Here is a 12,771-nt window from a genome sequence, read left to right on the forward strand (position 1 = left end):
CCATGACTTTATTGTCAGATCAGTTTTGTTGTGGTTGGTGGCTGTTGGGAGAGCTGAGGGAAGCTCTGAGAGCTGGGACTGCAGCAAACACAGACCAGAATAAAAACCAGGATAAAAACCAGGATAAAAACCAGAATAAAAACCAGAACAAAACCCAGAATTGTGCCTTTCTGCTCTGTTTGTCTCCTTGTTGATGTGATAATAACATTGACAAGAAACTTCCAGATCCCCATCATTTACAACAGCAAAAATCAAGTCTTAAATCTTTTGGCTGAGGGCTGCACAATGAACTTAGGTGACTTTCTCAAACATTCCCTGTCAAGACTCATCTCATATTTCTTTGAATCACGTTCACTACTTTGATGGTAATATGGAATTTTTTTCCCCCTATGGTGAAGGTTCATTTAGTGACTCATTTTGCTCTCCTACATAAAATAGCTTCTACATTTTTTTTAAATGCATAGCTGATTAAATCACAAATAATTGCTCCTCAGAAGGAACAGTATTTTAAATCTTTTAGACTTTCTGCCTTTCAAGTCAGGGAGTTCAATGAATCATTAGGCATTTCAATGTATTAACAATTTCAGTGGTTTGAACAATAAAAACCCTGCTCTGTTTTATTTCCTGCTCTGTTAAAGTTACTTTTGTTCTTACTTACTATCTGCTCAACAAAATTAGTGTTCAGTGCTATATGCCACACTCTCCCAGTGTGGGATATATGGATGGATGCATGTGTTATATCCAAAAAATAGCAGTGATTTCTATCTGTTAAAGGCACAAACAGCCTTTAGCTCTGTGTGTGACCCCCAGCTGCTGTCCTGGGGAAAGCTCCACCACAAAGAATTGCATCTTGTTTTATTTAAAACACCCACAGGGGTGGCAGGGACAGAATAAAACCTCCAACTTTCATTGCCATTGTTATGTGGTGTGCCCTGAGCCTACACACACCAGCACTGAATTGCCAATTAGAAAATAAAAACTGCTGCCAAGGGCCTGATGTGCTGAAGGGTTGTGTTATTGGAAATCAAAACACCTCAGCTCACTGGTGCTGTGTATTGTCAGAGTAAATGGGTTTTATTTGAAGCCAAGCTGCTCACTTTGCTGCTCACAGGAATCAGGAGAATTCCTTCCTGCTGCCACTGACTGCACCAGCTGAGGGTCCTCACCCTGCTAAAACCAATCTTTGATTTGATCGAAGCTTCACTCCAAACCCAGTTACATCCTTGTCTCCACACTTAACAGAGGGATAATCACATTTCTCCCACCAGCAGCTGGGCCAGGCTGAGAGATGCAGGGTGTGAGGTGCCTGTGCTCAGCATCCCCAGGAAGCAGAGCAAACCCAAAGCTCCTGGGGGCTGGAGAGAAGGTTCATCTCAGCCCAGAGAATCCCATTTCCCATCCCTGAGCCAGGAAAAGGAGCTGCTCTGGGTTTTGCTCTCAGCTGCCTGCTGTGATCAGTCCATTGCCTGATCCATCATTTCACTTCTTGCAGGCACTGACAGGGGTTTGTCCAGCTGGAAATTTGTGCTTCCAGCTGGAAACTCCGTGGCAAGGGGCTGACATTTGTTTTCATTTGCCACACGTTTTGGTACCTGAGGTAATTGTGCAGAGCAGGTTTATGTGATACCTGCCCTGAAGGGATGAGTGAGGATGAGCTCCCCAGTAATCAATACTGACATTAACACCATTTATTTACCAGTGATAGTTGCATTTTACCCACATTTCACATAAAAGAAAAGGAGAAAATTATCATACAGAAAGTTTTTACAGATCCCAAAGAAAAGGGCAACTCCTTCCCATAAACAGTAATTATTTTCGTTGATGCAGTTTTATAATACCAACTTTTTTTTCCCTTTCTGTTTTTACTGGCTTATTTTTTTTATTTCTTCCTTCTCTCTTTCTATTCTTTCAAATCTCAAGATTGGCTTCTCTTTTCTGCACATTGCTCTGCCCACAGTTTCCCACCCACCATCCCTCCCTCAGAAGAAAAACTGATGCTAAATTAATTAACAGTGCAGTGCAGTTCATGCAGAAGCACAGGGCTGCTGGGGTGCATTTTTCAGGTGTAATTTAGTCACAGAGATGCCCAAATGAGTTCCTCTGGGAGTTGGACCTGCCAGCTCTGCTGCTGGGCCCCTTTTTGGGTTGTTCCACCACTGTTGCCTTTGTTTCCTGCTGTAATTTTTGTGCTGTGAAAGGAAAAGATCTTAGAAACACTCTGTGAATCGCTATTGTTTCATTTTTTTTTGATACGAGGTGAGACTCTAGGGTTGGTAAAACTGGTGGCAGAAATCTCATCAGTGGAAAATCTGATTTCTTGGCCACTGATGGAAAGGAGCTGCTGCCCAGGGAGCTTCAGCAGCCAAGGGAACAAAACCTGGGAAGGTGTTGAAATGACAGGGTGTAATTCTGAGAGGTTCTGATACCCAACAGAGTGGAAGGATCCATTTCAAACTGACCAAATTGATCTTTTAAACTTGTAATTGAATAGCAGGATGCTGTTAGAAAAGCTTTGAAATGAGAGCCTGATCCACCTCCCACTGAAGCACCCATGACTCCACTGCAGGGTGAAAACTGAGTGAGAACCAGGTGAAAATCAGGTGTGAAAGAAGCAGGGGGGGACATTTGCTGCTGTTTCCAAGGAGGAGGGGATTTTTCAGCTTGGCTTTTCCCCCTGCTGATGGCTGAACCTCCATTCATCAAGCAAACAACATTCTGAGGATATAAATAGTGGCATTCTCTCCTCCCAGAAGGCTCAGCCAGGTTTTCATAGCCAAGGTGTTTTGGGAATGACACCTTCTTGTCAACACTCAGTCCTGGCTGGTTTCACTCCATTGTGGGGAAAAAAGGATTTTTCACAGAGCCTTTGGCTCTGATTTCTAAATTTGCTTTAATCTTCTCAGTCTGAATCAGCCTTTGAGTTAGTCAGGGAGGCTTCAGGAGATGTTCCAAACTGGTGCTTTAGAGCCATCTCTGGGTGGCTTTTTTGCAGCAACACAGCCTCTATTATATCTTAAATAGTAAATTTAGGACATCTGTACTTGGATTACTCCCAATTTGAAAAAAAAAACCAAACCCTAACAAATCAACCCTCACCCCAAAAGTCTCATTTGTGCCCCTCTCTTCAAGGAAATTACAGCAGTAGCAAGTGGCACAATAAAAAAATAATAACAATAATAACAATAATGTTAACAATATTATTCTTAACAACAACAATAATAATAATAATAATAGTAATACAAGCAGGCAGGCTTTGAGCCACTCACAGCCATGTTGAGCAGGTATAAATCCATGTATTTTTTTCCTTGTGTGTTTTTTTTTCTTTCCTAGCATTAAAGTTCCTGCACACTGTTGGCAGCTTTTCCTGCCCCCTGTGCACTGTTGTTTTGCTCATTATTTTGTACTGTGCCCATTTAAACTGCAGCATGGGCAAGAATGATGGTTTTCCCAATAAAGGTTTTAAATGTGGGGCTGGGAGCAGGGCAGGACTTAACTATCAAATGTCTGTGCCAGTTGAGAGAATTTTGCAGCAGAAACTTCTCAGCTCATGTTGATGCTCTAAAAGAAGCAGATGTACAAGGCAGTGCTATTTATTTTATTTCCATATATACAGTCTGTTATTTTATTCTTTTTACTGAGTAGCTGGTTCTTCATGCAAGCAATTCCACTCCCATATAATCTTTTTTTTTTAATACAGAAAAGTTTACCTTATTTAGATGGTGATACAGTTTGTATTTGTAGGGCTTCAGTGCTGATTTTGTCTGTGTTAGAGTGTTAGGGTTAAACTGATTGAAGATGTCACAATTTGTCTTTTTGGTTGTGACAAGGTTGTTCCTGTAAAATTAAAGATTTTTTCCTTTCCCTGCTTCCCCTCCCATTCACCCTTTCTGTTGTCAGCCCAGCTTGTTCAAAATGTTGTTTCCCCATTCCCTGTCATCTTGGGAATGTTTCATTCTCCCCTTTTTGTTTCCACACCAGAGTTAAATTCCTTGCTCTGATGCTGCTGCCCCAGCCTGACTCCAGCTTGTTTCCTTTCTCATTTTCCCTCTCCAAGCAGCCTCTGCTCAAAAGCTCTTCCCCTGTCTCTCAAGTGCCTCCACAGGACAAATTCAGCTGTGAAACTTTCTGAAGCTCTGATCCAGCAGAGCACTCGACCCCTGCTTAAGGCAAGTGCTGTGCTCCAGAGTGGCAGCTCTTGATTTGATGTTTTCTTCTTTTTAACTCCATTTTAGAGCAGATCTGTGGGCACCTCTGTGTGCTCTGCACTCTCCTCCTTCCACAGAACCCCAGGAATGCTCAATAAACAGCAACCATCACTCTGTCACAGCACAATCTGCAGATAAATTAGACTCAAATGGCAATAAAGGGCAAGAACAGGTTTATTCTGAAGCAGAACAAACTGAAGCCTTGGCACCTGCTTTTCTGAGCTGACAGAAACATCCAAGCACTCAGGAGGAGGGGAAACAGCAAGGCTGCTCTCAAGCAGAGTTTGGCATTCTCCACAAAGCTTTGACCCATATTTAATGTATGAGAAACCACAAATCCTGTCAAGCACCTCAGAAGGAGAATTTTGCCCCCCTGGTGTCTCCTGCAGTTGCTGTTCTGTGCTTCCCTCAGCACCTTCCACTCTGAGCACACCAGCACTTGGTTAAAAGCAGCATTTTATTCTAACCCATGTAAAACTGGCCATAGAGTCAAGGTGTGACATCTCTGATAAATCACCCTTCAAAGCCCAGCTCAGTTTGCACTTGTGGAATTTCCCCACTGATTGAAGCTGAGGGAAAGAAATAAAAACAAGTCACAAGGCCAAACCCCTTTTCTCTTTTCTCCTCACATGTACACAAGTCACACAGCACTCTGAAAAAAAAATCTTCACTGAGACATCTCAGAGCATCAAAATCCTCAATTTGAAACAATAAATGCTAAAAAATACCTTGAAGAGCATTTTTCCCCCACTTGGATGTGCTTTCAAGTGCTGTCACCCTTGGTGGGTGACGTTGTCAGAGCTGGTCCCTGCTGTGTGACAGGATCCAGCAGGATCCATCCTCCTGAGAGCTTCAACACAGCAAAAACTGAAAAGGCTTCTGTGGACAAGTCTGACAAAAATGCTGTTTTCTACCTGAATTACCTGCCAGTCACTGAGTCCTGGCAGTGTGTCCCTGTTCCAAGGAATATTCTGATTTACAGTGCAGAAAGTGAGGTAAAACAGAGATTTCCCTTCCACTCCACCTCCTCCCTCAGTAGGAGAGGACAGCAAGGCTCAGTGGAAAAGCAGAAAATGGATATTGAAATTGGATTTAGTGACTATGAAACCACAGATTACAGCTGAATGTGTAGCATCTCAAAAAACCATTAAGCTGGAAGATCATGTTGTATTTAAGCATGGAAGTGGAAAAAACTTGAAACCCTCTTTACACTGAAAAGTAAGAATTATCTTTGCAATGGAAGTATAAATCGGCCCAATTTCAGAACATCTCAATGGAAAACTTAAGAGGAAAAGGAGCAAAGAAGATTTTTGAGGCTATTAGATCCATTTATGAAGTATTATTATTATGACCAAAGTTTTAGCTGTGCATTTGCATCACAACAAAACACAATTTGTCCACTGAACACCACGTGGAGAGCACTGCAGACTTTCCTCTTCATCAAAGCCCACCCCAAACAGCTGAAATTGGGAAGGAATGGGAAGAAAATGCCATGGCTGGTGGCAGTGAAACACTAATCTTAAAGAAATTAGGATTTTAGTTAAAAGTTAGAGGAAACTGGGCTTGAGATAGTTACCTGAAACCTAAATAATTGATTGCCTGTCAATTTATGTTTGCTGAGCTGTGCTTGCAATGGGAAAGGATGAAACTGGTAGGTAGAACACAAACAATTGCAACCAGAAACTCATTCTCTGCAAAACTGGAGTTGCCCCAAAAGCCATTTGTATTGTCATTAATAGAAAAAGTCAGGGGAGGAAGACTCACCTTACTTCCTCCTTCTAAGACCCCTCCCCACAAAAACGAGCCCAGACTTAATTCAAGAAGCCAACCACGCTGCTTAATTGCCATTCCAGCTAATTACCATGGGAAGCAGGGATGGGAGGGGCTGGTATTGTGAATATGTATTTGTTTGAACCTTTTGTCCATAAATAGTGACCACCTGGAATTTTGCAGTGTATTAGAGGGTTACCTCACACTGCTGCCCAGCGCAGAATAAACATTCATTTTCTAACTTTAAATTGTTAGAGAGTCTTTTGTCCTCACAGTTGAGTATTGGTATTAGACCAAACTCATATTTTGGTAAATCAACAGTTTGATGGAATGACTCCATATCAAGGCATTCAAAAGACAGGAGACCTCTGGAGCTCGAGGCTCCAAATATCCCCCAGTGGGAGCTCCATTCCCTCCATTCCCTCCATTCCCTCCATTCCCTCCATTCCCTGCTCCCTTTGCTTGATTCCACAGAGTTCACCCAGAGCTCCTTCTGCTTAGATCCCAGCTTAAATCTCATTTGCTGCCAGATGTCTCTGACCTTGAATCAATCCATGTCAAAAAATCAATGAGCAAATACATTTCATCGAGATTTGTGTTTGCAACATGCAAAAAAAAAAAAAAAAAAGTGTGATTAATAAGATTAATGTTGTTTTATGGCACCTGGTAATTTTTATCATTATAAAAATATTAGAAGAGGTTGTCTAGAAGATGAATGGAGTTTCTTCTTCCCAGTGACAGCAGAATAAACTGCCAAGCCCATGCTGTGAGTTTCCAGGGACCAAAGGTTTTCCTCCTGTACACATCCCAATGTTTGAATAGTGGCCAGGCCCAGCACAAAGAACAAGCAAAGGCATCATTGAAATATTTTTTATCTTTAGGAGGACAGAACGAAAAATCCCAAATTCAAATGCCTCAAATTGTTTGGTTTGTTGGAAGTTTGGGGCTAGGCATGTACAGAGGTAAGGTCTGCAAATATTTTAGGAAATAAAATATTTCAGAATATTCAAAATATTTTGAAAATATTTAGGAATGAAAAACCCGAATGCAAATGAAAACTTGGACCTCTCCTGACTCTGACAATGTGATTCTCTCTGGTCTTTAATTTATTGGTGTTGTCATTAAGACCACAATTGGTGGCTTCTGCAGATGTCATCCTGAGAAGTAGCAGAATTCAGAAATATTACTGGTATTAAAAAATTCCAATGGAAATATTTCTTCAAAAGCTTGAAAGAAATCCCTTTTCAAAATAACCCAAAACCCCTTTCTTCATAGGATTTTTTGTTGTTGTTGAAATCATAGGTTTTAACAGCAACTCACAATTGAAACTGGATGTTGAAATGTCTTTTTGATATCTCTGGTGTCAGAAAATTTTGAAAACTCATATCATATAATCACATTTTCTTTAGAAGTTTATTTAACGGGATTTTTAAAATTAAAAGCTGTGCTAAATGTTAAATTGCTACATGTCACAGTAATAGCACACAATGAAGAGAAGCACAGTGTCAGGTTAGGTATTTATGTATTTCTATCATTGTATAGAACAGCCATGGAAATATTCAATCTCTTCTCTTGTTGTTTAATTAATTAATATTAATTTTTACTTAGCATGATGCAGGGAGCTTTCCTAGATCAAATGTCTCCTGTTTGCAGCATCCCCTGCAGGGTTGTTCATGCTCTGTGTGCAAGGCAGACATCAATGGTGGAAACCTGAAATTCCTTTAAAAATGAGTGGTGAGAGGGACAAAACTGCAGAGCAGCAGTGGGGACACCTGAAGTGCCACAGCTGGATCAGACTCCTTGTCCTCCCACCACAAACCACACACAGAGTGGCTCTTGATGGAGTTTGTGGATTAATTTTTTCAGAGAAACCAGCAGAATTTTGGTTTTTGTCTCACAGGGATTTTTCTCCACATAAAAACATGCAGATGTAAAATTCTGCTTTTTGTCCATGTCACAGAATCCTTCCTGCCACTGCTCCTGTCACCCCTTTCATGCTGAAATAAAACCACTTTTCCTCTGGAATCTACAGCCTGCACTTCCTGTAGTCCTGGGAATAAATGATTTCATCTTTGTATTATGTGTACTGAAAGAACAGGTGAAGGAAAATCCCTTCACATGTTATCCAGGATTGCTGTTCACAGTTCTTCGGCACTTCACTGCCCCAAATCACAGCCACATCTTCTTGGAAATTAGATTTTTTCTTTTAATTCCAAGCTCAATTGTACATGTAATTTATAATAGATGCCTAAAGACACATAAAATCACACATGAAGAGAGACAGAATGAATGTTTCCTCAAGCCACAGAAGTGATTCTTCTCTCTGTCTCCTTGTGAAACTTTCTGTGACTTTGACCTTTGAAAGACAAAAAAAGGAAATGTATAATTATTGCCACTTATTTCTGTACTGTTCCCCTATTATGCTGTTACCAAAGACAACCTACAATGTTCTCTGCACTCACACTCTGAATTTCACCTTCCAGTGTGGTCGTGGCTGGAAGAAAGGGGTTGGGAAGGGGTTGGGAGGGGGTTGGGAGGGGGTTTAGGAGCTGCCTCATAAAAACAAAAAACCCCCCAAAAAACCAAAAACCAAATAAAAAAATAAAAAAAACAACAAAAAACCAAAAAAACCAAAAAAAAAAACCCAACAAAAAAAACCCTTGAAAAAAGCTGCTTTTCAGATCTGAGGCAGCATTCTCAGAGCTCCTAAATATTTTCTTGTCTTTCTTGTGAATTAGGCTGTTCTGTCACCCTGGCGTGATCTTTCATGGCTTTAGTTGGGCAGGATGGAAAATGTGCAGTGGGTGACATTACAGACATTCATTGTTGTGCAATGCTGGGAGTTCCCTCTGTTTCCTCACACAAGACCTGCCCTTCCCCTCTCCTGAACTGTGAATTAATAGTTGGATGTTTCTTAAGTAACATTATGAAACTTTCTGGTACTTCAAGCTGACTCTTTTTTTCCCAGTTTTCCTCCAGGAGTGGAGGCTGTGTTTGTAAAGGCAGGGGAATAGACACAAAAATTAATAAATGTTGAATTTTTCTGCTTTTAACACTTTTAAGGAGTGCTCAATTTTCAGTTTAAGATAACTGAAGGACAAAACAACATATAAATGAATGAATGCTTATTTCAGCAGCAGACCCCTGTTCAACTATTCTCCCTCAAAAGGATGAAGCAGAAATGTTTCATCAGCAATTCAATCAGGCTTTCTTTGCAGTGGCTGGAAATTTAAATAAATCCTTTTGCAAATTTCCAATTACCTAAATGATTTTGCATTGGTCTTTGTGCCTATGTTGTAAAAATGTCTCTGCCTTTTAATAAAAACCAGACCAATATATTAAATTGATTACTGGGTGTGAAAAGAAGCATTTCAAGCTGAGATCTCAAGACAAATTTAGGAAATACAAATTGTTTCTGTTCACATGATGGATATTTCATCATGAGCTCTCCTTTTGGACACCACCACAAAGCTCTGATGTGGGAAATTAGTTTTATGCCCTCTAAAAAGTTCTCAGAAGGCCAAAACTTCAGCTGCTGTCCAGCAGCTCTTCCTTCAGAGAGAAGTGCACTGACACTGTATCCCTGCAAGAAAACCCACACCAAAATTGATGAGAATTCACAAGGTTTGCACTTATGAATAGGGAGGAAAAAAGTGTTGGTTTTGGGATATTTTTCTGTTATATTTACACATATATATATTTATACACAAACAATGGGACAGGTTTGCCAGAGCAGCTGTCCTGAAGTTTTTATTCCATCACAGCCATCACCCTCATTTTACAGAACCAAGCAGGAGAAATGGAAACAGCTTCAGCTGCTTACAACAGCAGACAAGTTGTTCTTAGTTTAATGGTCTTTTTAAAGCTTTTAGCTGATAAGATAATATTAAAAGCTGACAAGGATTTGCTCTAGCCAATTAATAAACTTACATGTGCCTCTTGCTTCTAGCAATGCTTACTTGTAATGGTTTAAAACAATGGATAAAGCTTCATTATTAATACATAATAATTAATTCCATAATTCTACTCTCTTGCTTAACATATTTTCCAAGGCCTATCCCCACACAGCTCACAGCTCTATTATTTTCTGACCTTGCATCCTCAACTTTCTTGCCTTTCTTCACTCTGAGGTTTGCTTTCTGAGAGTCTTGCACCTTTTCTATTTCTCACAAATATGAATTAAAAGCAGCATTCTAAAGGCCAGCAAAAACCTCCACGATTCACAGGTTTCCACGGGAGTTTGGGTGTGCACAATCTGTGACTGCCCAAGAGGCTGAAATCTGAGAAAACTGAGCAAAGAAAGGATGAAAACCCAAGTAAGCACAGCAGGAAATAATGAGGTACCCCAGTTTGCCCAAATCCAGCTCGTTGTGAGCCTCTCACCCACACCTTAAAGCAGCTGGGTGTTCCTTCCAGAACAAACTGCACAGATTGTGATCCAGGGAAAGGCAGCACCAGAAAAACCTTTTCCTATCAGCCCTGTGGGAAAGGGATCCTGCAGCTGACCTACATTTGCTCAGGAGTGAGGAAAAGCGTTTGAAAATGCAAATATTAATTCTTTCACCTTCCTCTCCCTGCTCCCTGAGCTGACCGTGTGGAATCCTCCCCCCCCCAAAAAAATAAATAAAAATAAATAAGTAAATAAATAAAACCCCTCCAAGAGCCATCCCTGCCTGTGCTAACAGACTGTGAAAGATTCAGTCCAAACTTCTGCTCTGATCATGTCAGGGCAGCTCTCTCCCGGCGCGAGGGGCACGGACCAAGTGAGACAGATGCTTCAATCTTCCCAGGAGTTGTCACTTCCCATGACTGTCACTTGGCAGGATGGTGACTTTCTAGTACAGCAAAGCCTCTGGGGAGGGGAAAAAATAACTTGTTCCTCTCACTCCTGGCCAGCTTGGGGTTTTTTTTTAACTCTCTCAAGGTTTTTGAGCGAAGGATGATGGAGCATGGGGCGGTGATTGTGCCCAGGACTGTCGCTATTGGACTAGGAATGCTGAATGATAGAGTAACACACTTCTTTCTGAGGCAGAAAATAAGTGGTTTATTAAAAAGTACCTCCACTTCTATAGATTACATCCTGTGAAACAGAATAGGAAAAGTTCATTGGTTTAAGAAAGCAACACTTTTTGAAAACAGGCTTTTTCCAAAACATGACGTAGCTTATGCGCTGTTCTGTGTTCAACCACAGGTACTACTTTATGTTATGGAATTCTTTTTGTTTATTTTTGAGAAAGCCTTCCAGTCTGGGAAAGATTTGAGCTAAAATTGAGAAAGCTCCCAGCTTGGGAAAAATCCAAAGTGGAATTTTCCCTGAGCCTTCAGCAGTGCCCACCCAGGACAGTGAAATCCAAAGGATCCGTGACATTGGTGCTGTCCCAGCACGGCCACCATGAAGCTGGGGGATGATGTGGATTCCCAGCAGAGATGCCACAAGCACACCCTTGGTGTTTGCCCCTACCTGGAAGGACATTTCTTTGCTGTGCCCCTGCCCACGGAGCTCAGCCCGGATCTCTCCGTGTGCCGGAGGAGCTGGAGGATGCGCGGATTCAGGACACGCATCATGAGGCGTCTCCCCGGCAACAGAAATGCCATAAAAGCTCTCTGAAGAATTCCTCAGGGCTGTGCAGCAAATAGAAACATTAACATGCTGAGACCTAAATATAGCTGGGCTTCAGAGCTGCTCATCCAAGGCTTTACTTGGCTGGGTTTGTGTCCGGGGCGAGCGCGGCCGGCAGCGCACGCGGGGATGTTCGCGATATGTTACAGAGTTTTGCTTTCAAACACTGCACGGGCAGAGCTTGGGGATGGGGTTACAGCTGGCTCCAGCCTGCACAGGATTGAGCATGGCCTGGCTGTGCTGTGAAGGTGTCCTTGGTCACCCAGGGAAGGCTCTCAGAGCAGCACAGGGCAGGGACAGCCGAGCTCTGCTCATCCCCAGCACTGAGATCAGCTCTGCGCTGCTGTTTGAGGCGTGCAAACACCGTCTGTGGGCTCTGCCTAAAAGCACTTCATGCTTTTCCCACTGCAGGGATGGGGGATTAAAGCTGAGACTTCTTTTGCTTTTATTTGGAGTCCAAATTCTAATTTACCAATTTTTGTCTGGTTAGCAGCTGGACTGCAGAAGGAATAGGGAAAAATGCTTGGGCTGCAAAACAAAAAGGCAGACAAATAACATTCAGTGACTCATTAAATGGCCCAAAAACGAATGCAGGCTCCCTGGAAATGAAGCTTTTAGAGGGCTAAAAGTGAATCTGGGCTCCCTCATATGTTTCTTGAACTAAAAAATGATCAGAGAATGGTCCTCAGTAGAGATTTCTAATAAATCTAAGCCCTCAGCAGCTTTCCTTGGTTGTTTTGTGTGAGGCCCATCACTTCAGATTGCCCTTCTCAAGGCAAACCACTGGCCTGGAAAAGCCAAGTTTGGATTTTGTCCCTGGTGCTGTTCCCTGGCTGCTCTGGGATCCACCCTTCCCACTGAAAGTGAGCCTGGAGAAGTGCAGGAAATGCTGCAAATCAGAAATGTTTCATGGGAATTAAGTGTTACCTAAAAAAGGTGAAGCTGATGCTGGATGTGCAGGCTCCTTCACACTCTCACTGATTCCATGGTGCAATTCAAGGGGAGGAGGATGAAGGTGGTGGGACCAGCAGGAAGATTGGTTTAGTACAATATTCCCAAATTTTGTAATGACTACTGCATTACTTTCAGGAGGGAGAGGAATGTGACCTGAAGGACATTTTATAGTGAAAAGTTTTGATGAATAAATGTCTTAGAGGTCAGTGTCTGGACATGGGA

This window comes from Catharus ustulatus, chromosome 15 (genome assembly GCF_009819885.2).
Source record: "Catharus ustulatus isolate bCatUst1 chromosome 15, bCatUst1.pri.v2, whole genome shotgun sequence".
Classification (NCBI taxonomy): domain Eukaryota; kingdom Metazoa; phylum Chordata; class Aves; order Passeriformes; family Turdidae; genus Catharus; species Catharus ustulatus.